Consider the following 19604-nt stretch of genomic DNA (forward strand, 5'->3'; position numbering starts at 1 on the left):
ATCCCAACACCTGAAACCCATTCTCTTTGCTGACGACACGACTTATGTCATCTCTCACCCTAATCTTGCCACCCTCAACACCATTGTGAATGAGGAGCTGATCAAAATATCGACTTGGATGACAGCCAATAAACTTACGCTTAACACTGACAAAACCTACTATATTATGTTTGGTAGCAGAGCAGGAGATGCACAAATTAACATTAAGATTGACAACACTCTAATTACCAGAAATAATGGGGGCAAATTCCTAGGCTTATACCTTGACAACAACCTGAATTTCAGCACCCATATCCAGCATATAACCAAAAAAGTATCCAAAACGGTTGGGATCCTCTCCAAGATACGATACTACGTGCCGCAAAATGCCCTTCTCACACTATACCACTCACTTATTTATCCATACCTCACCTATGCTATTTGTGCTTGGGGATCAACTGCAGCAACACACCTAAAGCCAATAATAACCCAACAAAAAGCTGCAGTAAGAATAATCACTAAATCCCATCCCTGGCAACACACCCCCCCACTCTTCATAGACCTAAACTTACTCCCTGTTCAGTACATCCACACTTACTACTGTGCAATCTACATCTACAGGGCCTTAAACTCTAATATCAACCTTGACCTAAAACGCTTTCTTGATAGTTGTGACAGAACCCACAGGCATAACACCAGACACAAACATCTCTACGACATTCCCCGTGTCCGACTAAACCTTTACAAAAATTCAATGTATGTCAAAGGCCCTAAAATCTGGAATACCCTACCTGAGAACTCTAGAACTGCAGACACATTCATCACCTTCAAAACTACCATTAGAAAACATCTTATCTCCCTGATACACCCTGTCAACTAACTACACGAATACCACCTGGTGGTTCACACTTACACTCACTCACTCATTTGACCATAAACAGAAATATTAATCTCAATCTTAAAATAATGAATCCTGTGATACTCCAATACTGAAACTATGTACTGTGCCAAAACAAAAGCATTCACATTGCTAAACTCACAAACTAGTATTTAGTCACTTAGCCATAATACCAACTTACCTCATAATTTGTAATATTTTACAATTAAGAATAAATGCCTAGCCATGCTAAGGCGTTCTAGTGGTACACTCTGTAATCACAATTTTACTACATGTAAACCAAACAATAACCAAATTTCTGTAAACTCAGCATTGTAATCCTTATAGAGAATAAACTTTGAATCATAGTGGTATTATTTTCAACAATGTGATATAGTGAAAGGTAGATTTACATGGTAACTTGAACGTAATGACTAATATTCTATTCTTTCAGGGGTGTATCTTGAGAAGGAAATATTTCCTGGAGCTACAGACAATGTACCTGAGGCAGGTAAGACCTCGCAATTAATACATTTCATATTTTTTTTTTTTTTTTGTCGTTACTCTAAGATTTCTGTGCAAACTCAGCATAAGTAGTGAACATTTACTCACTGGAAAGGCTTAGAATTAGTGTCGATGTGACTGAAGAATACAAAAAACATGAATAAATAAAGTTAATATAAATAGCGTGCTGAAAATTTCTAACCATAAAAACTTTTTGGAGCAAACTGGTAGATCTTCCACGCACTCTCGTACGTAGTGGTGAGTGGCAGGAGTGAACGGATGTTTAGAATCCGTGAGATGGTACAGAGTGGATCTGGTCACGATCATTCCTGCGATCCATCCTTGATGCAAAGGTTTTATACAAAGACTTATTACAGCAGCCATTTCGGAACCTAGTCGGTCTACCAAGCCAAACTGCTACATCCAGGTACTCAAAAACATGGCCAGTAATAACGATATTCTCATCAGCACAGCGAACAAAGGAGGATGAGGAGTGGTTATTAAACGACACTAACATATACACTTACATCCCCGAGCATACATGGAACAAACAGATTTCTTTATTAGTAAGACCGCAACATATTTAGTAAATCAGAAGACAAAAAGCTCTTGCGCCTCGTCCCTACAAGTCCCAAGTGAGCAAGGCTTTATGGATTACCGAAGACCCACAAACCAAATGTGCCTATGAGACCTATTACATCTAGTACTAGCAGCGCCCCACACAGGCTAGCAGGGGTTTTGGCAAAATATTTATAGAAACTCCTGGGTACTATTAGTCAGACTGAAGCATTCAGGTAACTTAACCATGCGAGGATCTCGACATGAATGATAAGAGACTTGAAAGTTTCGACGTGACTGCCTTATTTACCAATGTTCCAACTGATCAAGCCATTGATCTTTATCCCAAGGTAATTAACCTTGATACAGAGTTAGCTGTTCTTTGCCAGGATTTTGTGAGCCTTGTCGAATTATGTGTTCGTTATAACTGTTTAAGGTTTGAAGACAACAAGTATAAACAACTGTTGGTGCCAGCCATGGGCTCACCCCTTAGTGCAGTACTAGCTAATTTATATATGACGGACCTAGAATCCAGATGGATCTTCAATAACATCACTAAGTCACTTACATAGATGCTGTACGTTGATGACATTTTAATAATTGTACCCATAAATCTACTTGTATGTTCGCTGATACTCCTAGATGTACGTTCACTGGTACTCCTATATGTACGTTCACTGGTACTCCTAGATGTATGCTCACTGGTACTCCTAGATGTACGTTCACTGGTACTCCTAGATGTACGTTCACTGGTACTCCTAGATGTACGTTCACTGGTACTCCTATATGTACGTTCACTGGTACTCCTAGATGTATGCTCACTGGTACTCCTAGATGTACGTTCACTGGTACTCCTAGATGTACGTTCACTGGTACTCCTAGATGTACGTTCACTGGTACTCCTAGATGTACGTTCACTGGTACTCCTAGATGTACGTTCACTGGTACTCCTAGATGTGTGTTCACTGGTACTCCTAGAAGAATGTTCACTGGTACTCCTAGAAGTACGTTCAGTGGTACTCCTAGATGTGCATTTACTGGCACTGTAAGATATATATTAACTGGTACTGTAAGATGTATGTTCAATGGTACTCCTAGATGGTTACCCCTAGATGTACGTTCACTGGTACTCCTAGATGTACGTTCACTAGTACTCCTAGATGTACGTTCACTGGTACTCCTAGATATACGTTCACTGGTACTCCTAGATGTACGTTCACTGGTACTCCTAGATGTATGTTCACTGGTACTCCTAGAAGCTCACTGGTACTCCTAGATACGTTCACTGGTACTCCTAGATGTACGTTCACTGGTACTCCTAGATGTACGTTCACTGGTACTCCTAGATGTATGCTCACTGGTACTCCTAGATGTACGTTCACTGGTACTCCTAGATGTACGTTCACTGGTACTCCTAGATGTACGTTCACTGGTACTCCTAGATGTACGTTCACTGGTACTCCTAGATGTACGTTCACTGGTACTCCTAGATGTACGTTCACTGCTACTCCTTCTACCACTGCTCCACCTCATCTCAGCGAATATGCTTCACTTTTATCATGACTGATGGACTGAACACATCGACTCAAGGCTGAGGGGCAGATTACCTCAAACTCCTCTTATTCCACCTTTTTTCTGCATTGGGCTGAAGAAGCCACTGTGTGGAGAAACGTTTCCGTAATAAAGACACCTAAATGTTGCGAAAGTGTCTCATTTATCAGTTTGTAGAACTGTAGTATAACCTCTGGGCTTCTGTTACTAATTCTAAGTCCTTTTCTCATTATTCATGTTATAAGTGCTATGTTTATGGACATTCCCGAGCTTCAAAACTCTGCATTTATCTGCCACTTTTCTGACCACGACATGAGTTTATCTAAAGCCTCCTTATGTTCAGTGACATCTTCCTCTGAGTCAATTATCATACCTATTTTCGTGTCAACAGCAAATTTGCTCATATCATCAGTTATTCAATTTTTAAGGTCATTAGTGTATATTATAAACAACAGTGGGTCGAAAACTGATTCCTGAGGAACGCCACTTATTAAGGATCCCCACTTAAATTTCACCACATTTCTGCACACTCTCTGCTTCCTGTTGGTGAGCCATAACTCGATCCATGTCAGCACTTTTCTCCTAGTGTCGTGAGCTGCCTCTTTTTTTTAAGTCTTTGGTTTGGTACTCTATCAAAAGCTTTACTATAATCCAAATAAATAAAATCAAATTGTTTATCTTGATCAGCAGCCTCAAAAATGGTATAAAATACCAACAAGTTGAAGTTTAAGACACATGTGAAACAGTTGGGTATCTTTATCAATGAAAAGTTCCTCCTTCATAGTAGACTTCTTCAGTCAACTGCAAAGGGAGCAGTAGTAATGAAATAAAGATAATGTAATCAGTCCATCAACTTTGGAGAAAAAGTATTTGAAGTAGCCAGTCTCTCAGCTTATATAAGAGTTCTCGAAGGCATCGTAGGAGACGGAATTCACTAGTGGAGGTAAGAAGACAGCTCCATCTGGAATCCATCCATTCTCACTTATAAGTAGTAGATACACGATGAAGAATGGAAGATGTTCACTGTACCTACCTGGAGTTTACCTGGAGAGAGTTTCGGGGGTCAACGCCCCCGCGGCCCGGTCTGTGACCAGGCCTCCTGGTGGATCAGCGCCTGATCAACCAGGCTGTTGCTGCTGGCTGCACGCAAACCAACGTACGAGCCACAGCCCGGCTGATCAGGAACTGACTTTAGGTGCTTGTCCAGTGCCAGCTTGAAGACTGCCAGGGGTCTGTTGGTAATCCCCCTTATGTGTGCTGGGAGGCAGTTGAACAGTCTCGGGCCCCTGACACTTATTGTATGGTCTCTTAACGTGCTAGTGACACCCCTGCTTTTCATTGGGGGGATGGTGCATCGTCTGCCAAGTCTTTTGCTTTCGTAGTGAGTGATTTTCGTGTGCAAGTTCGGTACTAGTCCCTCTAGGATTTTCCAGGTGTATATAATCATGTATCTCTCCCTCCTGCGTTCCAGGGAATACAGGTTTAGAAACCTCAAGCGCTCCCAGTAATTGAGGTGTTTTATCTCCGTTATGCGCGCCGTGAAAGTTCTCTGTACATTTTCTAGGTCGGCAATTTCACCTGCCTTGAAAGGTGCTGTTAGAGTGCAGCAATATTCCAGCCTAGATAGAACAAGTGACCTGAAGAGTGTCATCATGGGCTTGGCCTCCCTAGTTTTGAAGGTTCTCATTATCCATCCTGTCATTTTTCTAGCAGATGCGATTGATACAATGTTATGGTCCTTGAAGGTGAGATCCTCCGACATAATCACTCCCAGGTCTTTGACGTTGGTGTTTCGCTCTATTTTGTGGCCAGAATTTGTTTTGTACTCTGATGAAGATTTAATTTCCTCATGTTTACCATATCTGAGTAATTGAAATTTCTCATCGTTGAACTTCATATTGTTTTCTGCAGCCCACTGAAAGATTTGGTTGATGTCCGCCTGGAGCCTTGCAGTGTCTGCAATGGAAGACACTGTCATGCAGATTCGGGTGTCATCTGCAAAGGAAGACACGGTGCTGTGGCTGACATCCTTGTCTATGTCGGATATGAGGATGAGGAACAAGATGGGAGCTAGTACTGTGCCTTGTGGAACAGAGCTTTTCACCGTAGCTGCCTCGGACTTTACTCTGTTGACGACTACTCTCTGTGTTCTGTTAGTGAGGAAATTATAGATCCATCGACCGACTTTTCCTGTTATTCCTTTAGCGCGCATTTTGTGCGCTATTACGCCATGGTCACACTTGTCGAAGGCTTTTGCAAAGTCTGTATATATTACATCTGCATTCTTTTTGTCTTCTAGTGCATTTAGGACCTTGTCGTAGTGATCCAGTAGTTGAGACAGACAGGAGCGACCTGTTCTAAACCCATGTTGCCCTGGGTTGTGTAACTGATGGGTTTCTAGATGGGTGGTGATCTTGCTTCTTAGGACCCTTTCAAAGATTTTTATGATATGGGATGTTAGTGCTATTGGTCTGTAGTTCTTTGCTGTTGCTTTACTGCCCCCTTTGTGGAGTGGGGCTATGTCTGTTGTTTTTAGTAACTGAGGGACGACCCCCGTGTCCATGCTCCCTCTCCATAGGATGGAAAAGGCTCGTGATAGGGGCTTCTTGCAGTTCTTGATGAACACAGAGTTCCATGAGTCTGGCCCTGGGGCAGAGTGCATGGGCATGTCATTTATCGCCTGTTCGAAGTCATTTGGCGTCAGGATAACATCGGATAGGCTTGTGTTAATCAAATTTTGTGGCTCTCTCATAAAAAATTCATTTTGATCTTCGACTCTCAGTCTGGTTAGCGGCTTGCTAAAAACTGAGTCATATTGGGACTTGAGTAGCTCACTCATTTCCTTGCTGTCATCTGTGTAGGACCCATCTTGTTTAAGTAGGGGCCCAATACTGGACGTTGTTCTCGATTTTGATTTGGCATAGGAGAAGAAATACTTTGGGTTTCTTTCGATTTCATTTATGGCTTTTAGTTCTTCCCGCGATTCCTGACTCCTAAAGGATTCTTTTAGCTTAAGTTCGATGCTTGCTATTTCTCTGACCAGTGTCTCCCTGCGCATTTCAGATATATTGACCTCTTTTAGCCGCTCTGTTATTCTTTTCCGTCGCCTGTAAAGGGAGCGCCTGTCTCTTTCTATTTTACATCTACTCCTCCTTTTTCTTAGAGGAATAAGCCTTGTGCATACATCGAGTGCCACCGAGTTAATCTGTTCTAGGCATAAGTTTGGGTCTGTGTTGCTTAGTATATCTTCCCAGCTTATATCGGTTAGGACTTGGTTTACTTGGTCCCACTTTATGTTTTTGTTATTGAAGTTGAATTTGGTGAATGCTCCCTCGTGACTAGTCTCATTTTGTCGGTCTGGGGCTCCACGCATACATGTCTGAACCTCAATTATGTTGTGATCTGAGTATATTGTTTTTGATATGGTGACATTTCTTATCAGATCATCATTGTTAGTGAAGATGAGGTCTAGTGTATTCTCCAGTCTAGTAGGCTCTATTATTTGCTGGTTTAAATTGAATTTTGTGCAGAGATTTAAAAGCTCGTGTGAGTGTGAGTTTTCATCAGAGCTGCCTCCTGGTGTCTGCAACAATATTATTTGCTATATTCCTCCATTTTAGGTGCCTTAAGTTGAAATCCCCCCTGTAATCTGTAAATACCTTTGTAACTTGTCATGATTGTGACCAGACCTACCTGGAGTTCATTACCTTTGTAAATTGTGAGTTCATTACCTTTGTAAATTGTGAGTTCATTACCTTTGTAAATTGTGAGTTCATTACTGTAACTTTCAGCTATCAAAACTTTGCAGGCCAGTCCCTGGACCAATTATGTACCTCTGTAATCTTTTGACTCAGCCCACAGGATTTGGGGTGACTACAGCCCACTGGGGTGACTACCGCCCAAGGTGGGTATGGGGTGACTCCGCCCACAGGATGGGTATTTGACTACCGCCCACAGGATGGGTATGGGGTGCATAATAAACATACTAAACAACTAACCATTAACTAGTCAGATCAGCGATGGTGTTGTTCATAGCCTTCAGTTGTTGAATTTCTCTTCTTGCTTGTTGATGATATAGCTGCCCATAGTCGAGGGAAGTCATCATCACAATCTTGTTTCTTGATGATATAGCTGCCCATAGTCGAGGGAAGTCATCATCACAATCTTGTTTCTTGATGATATAGCTGCCCATAGTCGAGGGAAGTCATCATCACAATCTTGCTTCTTGATGATATAGCTGCCCATAGTCGAGGGAAGTCATCATCACAATCTTGTTTCTTGATGATATAGCTGCCCATAGTCGAGGGAAGTCATCATCACAATCTTGCTTCTTGATGATATAGCTGCCCATAGTCGAGGGAAGTCATCATCACAATCTTGTTTCTTGATGATATAGCTGCCCATAGTCGAGGGAAGTCATCATCATAATCTTGCTTCTTGATGATATAGCTGCCCATAGTCGAGGGAAGTCATCATCACAATCTTGTTTCTTGATGATATAGCTGCCCATAGTCGAGGGAAGTCATCATCACAATCTTGCTTCTTGATGATATAGCTGCCCATAGTCGAGGGAAGTCATCATCACAATCTTGCTTCTTGATGATATAGCTGCCCATAGTCGAGGGAAGTCATCATCACAATCTTGCTTCTTGATGATATAGCTGCCCATAGTCGAGGGAAGTCATCATCACAATCTTGTTTCTTGATGATATAGCTGCCCATAGTCGAGGGAAGTCATCATCACAATCTTGTTTCTTGATGATATAGCCGCCCATAGTCGAGGGAAGCCATCATCACAATCTTGCTTCTTGATGATATAGCTGCCCATAGTCGAGGGAAGTCATCATCACAATCTTGTTTCTTGATGATATAGCTGCCAATAGTCGAGGGAAGTCATCATCACAATCTTGCTTCTTGATGATATAGCTACCAATAGTCGAGGGAAGTCATCATCACAATCTCAGGCGACTAAGAACAGAACACACTAATCATGGCTAGACAGAAGCAAGGTACACGTCACCACTGAGCAAATTACATGTTACCACAGAGTAAGGTACATGTTACCACTGAGCAAGGTACATGTTACCACTGAGCAAGGTACACGTCACCACTGAGCAAGGTACACGTCACCACTGAGCAAGGTACACGTCACCACTGAGCAAGGTACACGTCACCACTGAGCAAGGTACACGTCACCACTGAGCAAGGTACACGTCATCACTGAGCATGGTACACGTCACTACAGAGCAAGGTACACGTCATCACTGAGCAAGGTACACGTCACCACTGAGCAAGGTACACTTCACCACTGAGGAAGGTACATGTCACCACTGAGAAAGGTACACATCACCACTGAGCAAGCTACACGTCACCACTGAGCAAGGTACACGTTACCACTCTGCAAGGTACACGTCCTTTACCAAGGCTTCAGAAGTGATTCTAAAGAAATGTCTTTAGGTACACCGCAGGGAGGAGTTCTTAGTCCCATGCTATTTAATATTCTGATTAATGCTCTCCTAAATGCTCTACCTGCCTCACCTAAACATATAGCTATAAGCTATGCTGATGATATCATGATCCATACAATAGGGCATAAGAAGATGAATACCATTCTTAATGAATTTCAAGCAATTTGTAATCGACTAGGCCTCATAATATCTTCCTCTAAAACAAAGATATTAACAAGCAAACGACATCCCCCACCCATCTATTTGCAGGGTGAAATCATTAGCTACGTTAAAACTTACAGATATCTTGGTGTAGATGTACCCTTTAACAAATCCACTATACCACAACTAAACAAGAAATGTAAAGCTAGGCTAAATGCTCTCAAAGCTGTTGCTGGCTACAATCCCAACTATGGTGCTAATGTGAGAATCGTGAGAATGATGAACATAGCCTATATTAGGTCCTTAATTGATTATTCTGCTCCCATGTTGATATTAGCTAGAGAAAGTTCTCTCCGTTCCTTGGAGTTAATGCAAAATGAAGCTCTCAGGATTATTCTTGGCTGTCCCAGATCTACAAAAGTTCTTAACATGAGGAAGGAGCTTGGTATTTCTAGTATCAGTGATAGGATTGTTGAAATTAACACTGTACTTGGTATTAGAATGTTGAGAAACGAACCAGACACTGTCACAGTGAATCTTACCAAGTGTCTAGAGGTAAATATACACAGATCTAAATGGATTGTGAAAACGTGCAATTGCATTAAGTTTTATAACCTGCATGAACTGTATCACTGTAGGCAACAAGAGCATTTCACCCCTCCATGGAAGATGTGTTCATTTAATATCACATACCTACAAGTCCCTCCCAAGAAGCTCATTGCTAGTAATCCCTTCCTTAAATCTCTTGTTAGAGCAACTGCTCAAGAAGAAATTTCTCACCTAGCTGGTAGTAATAAGTTATCACAAGTTATATACACTGATGGATCTAAACAGGAGTCTTCTGGCAGGGCTGCATCTGCTCTTGTTGCCACCTCCCAAGTTTTAAGAACGATAATAAATTTGTTGAGTTAGGCATAAGAATTAACAACTGGGCGTCTACACTGCAAACTGAATTGTTTGCAATCATAATGGCGCTAAAGCTAACCTATGACACTGAGCTTGACTCTATCATCATTACTGATTCTATGTCATCACTGAAGGCTCTTGACTCATATAATGACTCCAACAACATGCTCATTGGAGAAGCCAGGTATAGATACTCAAAAATTAGGAACAAAGGAATTAATGTACAATTGCTATGGATCCCATCACACATTGGATTACTCCTTCATGATAAAGTTGATATGTTAGCCAAGAAGAGTACCCAGAAGGAGAATGTAGAATATAACTTTGGTATAACTGTGTCTAGCATTAGGAATAATATTAGGAGAGAAGTAAATAATGAAAATGATTGTTATAGGAATGCAGTTAGAAGCCTGAGTAGATCTATAACTCACTATGATAACATGAACGTAGATAAGTATGTTTATGGAGCAACTTGCAATGTGAACAGACTGACTGATGTTGTAGTGGCCAGGCTTAGGCTTGGTTACAAGTACTTCTGGCAGTTTGGGAGACACACAGATGATGATCAAACTAAATGTAAATTATGTGATCAGGCATATGGTCACTCTCTTGAACACTATGTGCTTAATTGTCCACTTATTGAGGAATACAGAGACAGACAGTATAATAACCTATGTGACATGTCAAGATATCTTATTAATGAAAATAAGATACCAGATATACTAAGCAAATTTCCTAAATTTGCTTGTAACAGATAAGTGAGCTATAGATATGTAGATATAAATCCATATGTATTCCTGTTAACCCTTTGGGGCCTAGTTCCTAGGCCTTTTGTGTATCCATATGCTCTCGCGCTACCGTCCACAGGATGGATATGTGCAAAATAAACTAGCCACTTCGGTGGCAAAATCTAAATCTAATCTAAAGGTGTCACCACTGAGCAAGGTACAGGTCACCACTGAGCTACGTCACCACTTGCACGGAACACTGAGCAAGGTACACGTCAACACTGAGCAAACGTCACCTGAGCAATACACGTCACCACTGAGCAGGGTACACGTCACCGCTGAGCAAGGTACACAAGGTACAAATCAACACTGAGCAAGGTACACGTCACCACTGAGCAAGGTACACGTCACCATTGAGCAAGGTACACGTCACCACTGAGCAAGGTACACGTCACCACTGAGCATGATACACGCCACCACTGAACAAGGTACACTTCACCACTAAGCAAGGTACACGTACACATCACCACTGAGCAAGGTACACGTCGCCGCTGTGCAAGGTACACGTTACTACTCTGCAAGGTACACGTCACCACTGAGCAAGGTACACGTCAACACTGAGCAAGGTACAAGTCAACACTGAGCATGGTACACGTCACCACTGAGCAAGGTACACGTCACCACTGAGCAAGGTACACGTCACCACTGAGCAAGGTACACGTCACCACTGAGCATGGTACACGTCACCACTGAGCATGGTACACGTCACCACTGAGCAAGATACACGTCACCACTGAGTGAGGTACACGTCACCAGTGAACAAGGTACACGTCACCACTGAGTAAGGTACACGTCACCACTGAGCAACGTACATGTTACCAATGAGCAAAGTACACGTCACCACTGAGCAAGGTACACGTCACCACTGAGTGAGGTACACGTCACCACTGAACAAGGTACACGTCACCACTGAGTAAGATACACGTCACCACTGAGCAAGGTACATGTTACCACTCTGCAAGGTACACGTCACCACTGAGCAAGGTACACGTCAACACTGAGCAAGGTACACGTCAACACTGAGCATGGTACACGTCACCACTGAGTATGGTACACGTCACCACTGAGCAAGGTACACGTTACCACTGAGCAAGGTACACGTCAACACTGAGCAAGGTACACGTCAACACTGAGCAAGGTACACGTCACCACTGAGCAAGGTACACGTCACCACTGAGCAAGGTACACGTCACCACTGAGCAAGGTACACGTCAACACTGAGCAAGGTACACGTCACCACTGAGCAAGGTACACGTCACCACTGAGCAAGGTACATATCTCGATTGATGTGGAGAAAATTCTCCAGAAAGGGGGTACTTCTCAGCCCCCTTCAGCCCGTGAGGGACTCAGCCCTCCCAGAACATATGAACATTAGATAGAAGGAACACTGCAGAAGGCCTACTGACTCATGCGAGGCAGGTCCATGTCACTCCCTGGCTTAGACCAATGATCCACCTAGTCAGATCACTTGTACTTAAGGAAGCAGCACGGCATAAGACCTAGTAGCACAAGCTAGTCATGTCCAACTCACACCCATTCATGTATTCATCGAACCTATTTTTAAAACTACACAACGTCTTAGCTTCTATGATGGTACTCGGGAGTTTGTTCCACTCATCCATAACTCTATTACTAAACCAGTGCTTTCCTATATCCTCTCTGAATCTGAACTTTTCCAACTTAAAACCACTGCTGTGAGTCCATTCTTGCCTGGATATTTTCAGCACACTATTTACATCTTTATTTATTCCTGTTTTCCATTTATACACCTCAATCATATCCCCCCTAATTCTACGCCTCTCTAGAGAGTGCAGATTCAGGGCCCTCAGTCATGGGATCAAATCTGTCATCCTCCTCTGAACGTTTTCCAGAGCATTTATATCCATTCTGTTACATGGTGACCATAAATCTGCAGCATAATCTAAATGAGGCCTAACCAAAGATATATAGAGTTGGAGAACAACATGACGACTTCAGTTATACATATTACTTTTGATCAGGAAGCTTCTCTTGCTTCCTGATCAACAGTTTAATGATAATAAGCAGATGTGTGTACCAGATCACATTTATGCCACCTCTTCTTGCAGAGCAGTGAAACGAGAAAAATGACTCTCTTTACCTTAGCACAAAAATTACAGAAAACCCCTGCACCACTTTACCTACAAATGGGACTAAGTTGAACTGTTGTCTATATCAAGATAATAAGAGATCTATCACTTGAACTGAATACTGCTGAAATCAGCAGTAGGGAGCCGCCCTAAGTAAGTAAGTAAGTAAGTAAGTTTATTCAGGTATACACAAATACAGTTACATAGAATTATCATACATAGCAGCGTATGTGTAGAGAACCTAGGATAACCCAAAAAAGTCAGACAGAGTGACTTATTTCCATTGGGGTCCTTTTACCTTATTATTATAATATGAAGGTTATAATATTTTCTTATTATTCTACAATGAAGATAACATCTTATTATCATACTAAAAAGACTATCTACTACACCAAGTGAAGTTTGCAAGAGAAGCTCTGATTGCTTTAAGAAATGAAAGGGGAAATGCGCATCACATGGGCATCATCCTTCAGACTAAGAAACAGCGTGTGACTCTTGTTTATTTGACAGTCTCAAAATTTCGTGGCAGATCTATTACAGTGAAATGTAACTGGCCTTCCTGTTGTGAAAATACCAGGAAGCTAAAGACAAATCTTAGTTTTAGTGTAGTGTAACAGTGTGTGTTGCAGAACACTCCCGACTGAGTGAAAGACAGTGTAACAGTTGGAGAGACTACAGTCACCTATATCTGTCGTAAATAGTGCTGTCAACACCATAGTTCACATTACAAAGAACATGGTAAGTCTCAATCTCTCTTGTTGAACCTAGAAACTACAGTTTCGTGTAGACACCAGGTGAATGAGGCTGTCCTAAACACCGCAGTAAATTGTGGGCAGCAAGTTGGGGGCAAATTATGAACAACAATGGGCCAAAGACTGATGCCTGTGGGATGCCTCTTGTGACTGGCTCCCATTTAGATTTAACCCCATTAATGGAAACTCTCTGCTTTCTATTGGTAAGCCATGCCTCGATCCATGTTAGAACTTTACCTCCTATGCCATGAGCTGCCACTTTTCCTAATAAAGAATCTTTTGTGAGGTACTCTGTCGAAGGCTTTAGTGAAATCCAAATAAACAACTTCATATTCTTTATCATTATCTACTACTTCAAATGCTTTATTAAAGAATAGCAACAGGAACGACATCTCATGAATCCATGCTGAGACTCAATAATCAAATTATGCTCATCAGGATGACTTCTAATATTATCAGCTATAATTGATTCCAGATTATTTACGAGGGTTTCTTTATTTGACAAGATTAGTTAGTTAGTTTAATATGTTTATTATGCACCCCATACCCATCCTGTGGGCGGTAGTCAAAAGATTACAGAGGTACATAATTGGTCCAGGGACTGGACTCCAAAGTTTTGATAGCTGAGCAAGTTACAAAGGTAATGAACTAGATCTGGTCATAATCATGACCAAGTTACTAAGGTAATGAGCTCCAGGTAGAGCTGGTCACACTCATGAATAATTGCAAAGGTAATGAATCATAAACACATTAATCATGAGAATTTACAAAGGTAATGAGCTCCAGGTAGAGCTAGTCAAAATCATGACAAGTTTCAAAGGTAATGAATGATAAACACGTTATCACATGATTACAATCATAGACAAATTACAGAGTAATGAGCAGTTAACAAACATAGCAGGGAATTCATCCATTGCCCCAACAACAGATGTTGCTAGGTGCCTGTCTCTCCTCGGTAGACAGCCATTGCAAACAGCAGCAAGTTGCCCAAGGATCTGCTGCTTGCACGAGCACCATCGACCCTTCCCAAGAGGTCCAAGAAGCCAGTGGCTCCGTTAGCAGCCCGATGGAGAGCTGTCCTAGGGACATGGCAACGTCCTGGTGGACGCCAAGTTGACTGAAGATCCCAGGCCCTCGTGTGCACAAGATTAGGTCGAGCAAATTATTACCTCTGGTAGGCTGTGTTACACACTGCTTCAGAAAACAGTCCTACGCACTTCCATTAAGTCACTGAACTTCTTTTACTAATCCATTCATTTTTATACCTGTTTTTATGCAACAATTTATATTTTCTCGTACATAAAATGCAACTCCACCTCCTTTCTCGTTAAATCTATCCACATGGAACAACATAAACCCTTGAATATTACACTCAGCAATCATATCCCGACCCTTTAAATTATACCATTGTTTCAGTTATTGCAATAACATCAAAGTTCCCTGCACACACTACCAGACGTAATTCATTAATTTAATTTCTTCTGCACCTTTTCCTATTAAACTTTGCTTTCAGTCAATTTCTGTTTTTATCATTACTTTGTGTTACTCCATGACTGTTATTATTATGATTCATAGTATCAAAGTATAAGTCAATACATTCATACTTATTATTTTCCATTTCTAAACCCATACCTCTAACTAATCCTAGTTTAAAGTCCTAACAACCCTCTCAACTGAGCTAGCAAGGAAATCCACACCTGCCCTAGATAAGTGAATCCCATCCCTGGTGTGGAAAATTTTATAGGGTGCTTACCTGTATGTACCTCAACATTATATACATACAAGTAATCTCATTGGGAGACAACCATATTGTTTACCGTAGTCACCCCGTGTAGACATGTGAGAAAACTTAACCACCTCTGGTCACTACAGGTGGCCCCTCAACCCTCACAATCTTGTCCACATCTATCCGAGACCAGTATAAATTGGGTAGCACCCTCAAGCACGGCGCTATTAATTAATTGTGGACTGTATAGATTATATTAGTTTAACTGAATGAAGGGGGGGAGGGGGTAGGATACACATGGATACATCCATCAAGGAAAAACATTGGTACACAATCCCACCACTTACCAGATATTCCCTGGTGGTCACTTGATGTGGCTGGATCACCCTTAACCTATCCAATTAAAACATACCTAACTGGCCAGTATCAGTCTGTTATAACTAGAAGGGTTACTTAACTGTGGGTGATTGATACTCCTTATTTCCTCCATTCACTATCTCATTTCGATGTCCTGCTACACCGACACAGTTCTTATTCCAGCAGGACGAGGTATCCGTCGGTTTGTCCCGGTTTAGAAGTCGTGATTCCATAAAGCTTCACTATCCTCGGTACGAGAGTCACACATTCACTCGGAGCAGGGCGATCTATTTCACATCCCGCATTCTCGTAACTTAATGTTATTATCACTGATTACATTACCATTCACAAGACGATTTAACGTCTCATAATTATTATACACATTAGAGGTCACTCCATTAAGATCTGAGGCCGATGAGCGAGGATTAACACACGGGTATTTCCCCTGGACACACACCATGGCCGCGCACCAGTCACACCCTGGTCGAACCATTATTCACTAATTTTACCACCTTTTTACGGTGGTCCCGTAAATCACGTTACCTCACTCTTCACCAGGAATAGTTATGACACTTCCTATTATGAAATGAGGCCTATATTAATCCTTAGGCCGCCATGAATGCCAAGTTCCTGGTTCCATGCTTTCCCAGCCTCCTCACCACATTCAAAACACTCCCGTCTACCCCATGGCCCCAGTCGACCTATACCCCCGCACATCCGCGCATGCGCAAAGGGAACTCTTGGTTCTATCCTATTGTCAAATACATTTTTTACTCATATCGACACATTAAACACCTATTAGGCGCTATAGCTTCGGAAAATCAAAAATTTTCCACACCTGGCATGTATGTCATTTCAATCATAGAAGTGGTTCCATTTGTCAATTAATGGTACTGCATTATCCTCACAGTGTTTGTCCAGCCAACAATTAATACCAGTTGATCTGGAAAACCTTTCTAAATTTAAATTTTTCCAGATTTGATCCATTACTGCGATTCCTGTAGCACATTATTTATATCCCCTTTATTTATTCCTGTTTCCCATTTATGCACCTCAGTCATATCCCCCCAAATTCTACGTTTTTCTAGAAAATGCACATTCAGTGCCCTCAGTCTATTCTCGTAGGAAAGATTTCTGATAGTTGGGATCAACTTTGTCATCCTTCTTTTTACGTTGAAAAAGTAGATACAAGTGCAGCACTTGGGTATCTTTAGTGTGGAAAGGATTCGCCACACAGTGGCTTCATCAGTCCAGTACAAAGAGGGATAGTGAAGATGAGAAGGAGTTTGAAGTAAACAGTCCTTCAGCCTGAAGTCGATGTAATCAGTTCATCAGTCTTGAAGGATGCATTGCACTGATGAAGCCACTGTGTGGCGAAGCATTTCCACAATAAAGATACCCAAGTATTGCAAACGTGTCTAATTTAATACCTTACAAGAATTATATATATATATATATATATATATATATATATATATATATATATATATATATATATATATATATATATATATATATATATATATATATATATATATATATATATATATATATATATATATACATGTATGTATGTATGTATGTATGTATATATTTGAAGATGGAAATTTTTAAATATTTCAGATTCAGCTATTAATTCCTAGTATTGCGTTCTCCCCCAGGTTAACATCCCTGTCCTCGGCTTCTCTCCCATGAATCGAACACCAATCCTTCTCCATGACCACAATGAATTCCTCAATGAGAAAATATTCCTACGTGGCATTGAGATCTATAAGACCATTATCAGTGCCCTTGCTAACATGAAGATTTAAGGTCGACAGATTCATTGTAACATGTTTGGAGATTGATGCCTGGTCATAGACCTTGCCACGGGGGCGTTGACCCCCGGAACACCCTCCAGGTATACATGTAAGCCTCTTCTGCTCAGAAGGTATCACAAAGTCTATAATACATTAGGTAAACCATAGACAGGTAACTAATAAATGATTGAATTGTAATATGATTTATGTCCAGTCTATATGTACTTCCTATCATTAAACAGACAGACATTTACTGTTTTGTTAGAGGAGAGTAAGTGTTATTTTGTTACCTAATTATACGATAATATTTAAAAATATTTTATATATTTAAAATTTAAAAAGCACAGTTTTTTTGTCAAAGAAAAGTATTTTAAATTTTATTTTCTGAGTGTATATAACTGACTGAGCAGCAGTGTATATTGACTGAGGAATGTGTATGTCAGTACAGTATATATACACTGGGACTTCAGCAGTGTATATTTACTGAGGAATGTGTATGTCAGTACAATATATATACACTGGGACTTCAGCAGTGTATATTGACTGAGGAATGTGTATGTCAGTACAGTATATATACACTGGGACTTCAGCAGTGTATATTGACTGAGGAATGTGTATGTCAGTACAATATATATACACTGGGACTTCAGCAGTGTATATTGACTGAGGAATGTGTATGTCAGTACAGTATATATACACTGGGACTTCAGCAGTGTATATTTACTGATGAATGTGTATGTCAGTACAATATATATACACTGGGACTTCAGCAGTGTATATTGACTGAGGAATGTGTATGTCAGTACAGTATATATACACTGGGACTTCAGCATTGTATATTTACTGAAGAATGTGTATGTCAGTACACTATATATACACTGGGACTTCAGCAGTGTATATTGACTGAGGAATGTGTATGTCAGTACAGTATATATACACTGGGACTTCAGCAGTGTATATTTACCGAGGAATGTGTATGTCAGTACAGTATATATACACTGGGACTTCAGCAGTGTATATTGACTGAGGAATGTGTATGTCAGTACAGTATATAAACACTGGGACTTCAGCAGTGTATATTGACTGAGGAATGTGTATGTCAGTACAGTATATATACACTGGGACTTCAGCAGTGTATATTGACTGAGGAATGTGTATGTCAGTACAGTATATATACACTGGGACTTCAGCAGTGTATATTTACTGAGGAATGTGTTTGTCAGTACAGTATATATACACTGGGACTTCAGCAGTGTATATTGACTGAGGAATGTGTATGTCAGTACAGTATATAAACACTGGGACTTCAACAGTGTATATTGACTGAGGAATGTGTATGTCAGTACAGTATATATACACTGGAACTTCAGCAGTGTATATTTACTGAGGAATGTGTATGTCAGTACAGCATATATACACTGGGACTTCAGCAGTGTATATTGACTGAGGAATGTGTTTGTCAGTACAGTATATATACACTGGGACTTCAGCAGTGTATATTGACTGAGGAATGTGTATGTCAGTACAGTATATATACACTGGGACTTCAGCAGTGTATATTTACTGAGGAATGTGTTTGTCAGTACAGTATATATACACTGGGACTTCAGCAGTGTATATTGACTGAGGAATGTGTATGTCAGTACAGTATATATACACTGGAACTTCAGCAGTGTATATTTACTGAGGAATGTGTATGTCAGTACAGTATATATACACTGGGACTTCAGCAGTGTATATTGACTGAGGAATGTGTTTGTCAGTACAGTATATATACACTGGGACTTCAGCAGTGTATATTGACTGAGGAATGTGTATGTCAGTACAGTATATATACACTGGGACTTCAGCAGTGTATATTTACTGAGGAATGTGTTTGTCAGTACAGTATATATACACTGGGACTTCAGCAGTGTATATTGACTGAGGAATGTGTATGTCAGTACAGTATATATACACTGGGACTTCAGCAGTGTATATTGACTGAGGAATGTGTTTGTCAGTACAGTATATATACACTGGGACTTCAGCAGTGTATATTGACTGAGGAATGTGTATGTCAGTACAGTATATATACACTGGGACTTCAG

At 40.8% G+C, this 19604-nt stretch overlaps 1 pseudogene; it reads left to right on the forward strand.

Annotated features, from left to right (window-relative positions):
* The window catches only part of LOC128697288 (aminoacylase-1-like), a 116857-nt pseudogene extending 99072 nt beyond the window's left edge, over window positions 1–17785 (forward strand).
* Window positions 17786–19604: the final 1819 nt, after the last annotated feature.

Source organism: Cherax quadricarinatus, unplaced genomic scaffold (genome assembly GCF_038502225.1).
Source record: "Cherax quadricarinatus isolate ZL_2023a unplaced genomic scaffold, ASM3850222v1 Contig369, whole genome shotgun sequence".
Classification (NCBI taxonomy): Eukaryota; Metazoa; Arthropoda; class Malacostraca; order Decapoda; family Parastacidae; genus Cherax; species Cherax quadricarinatus.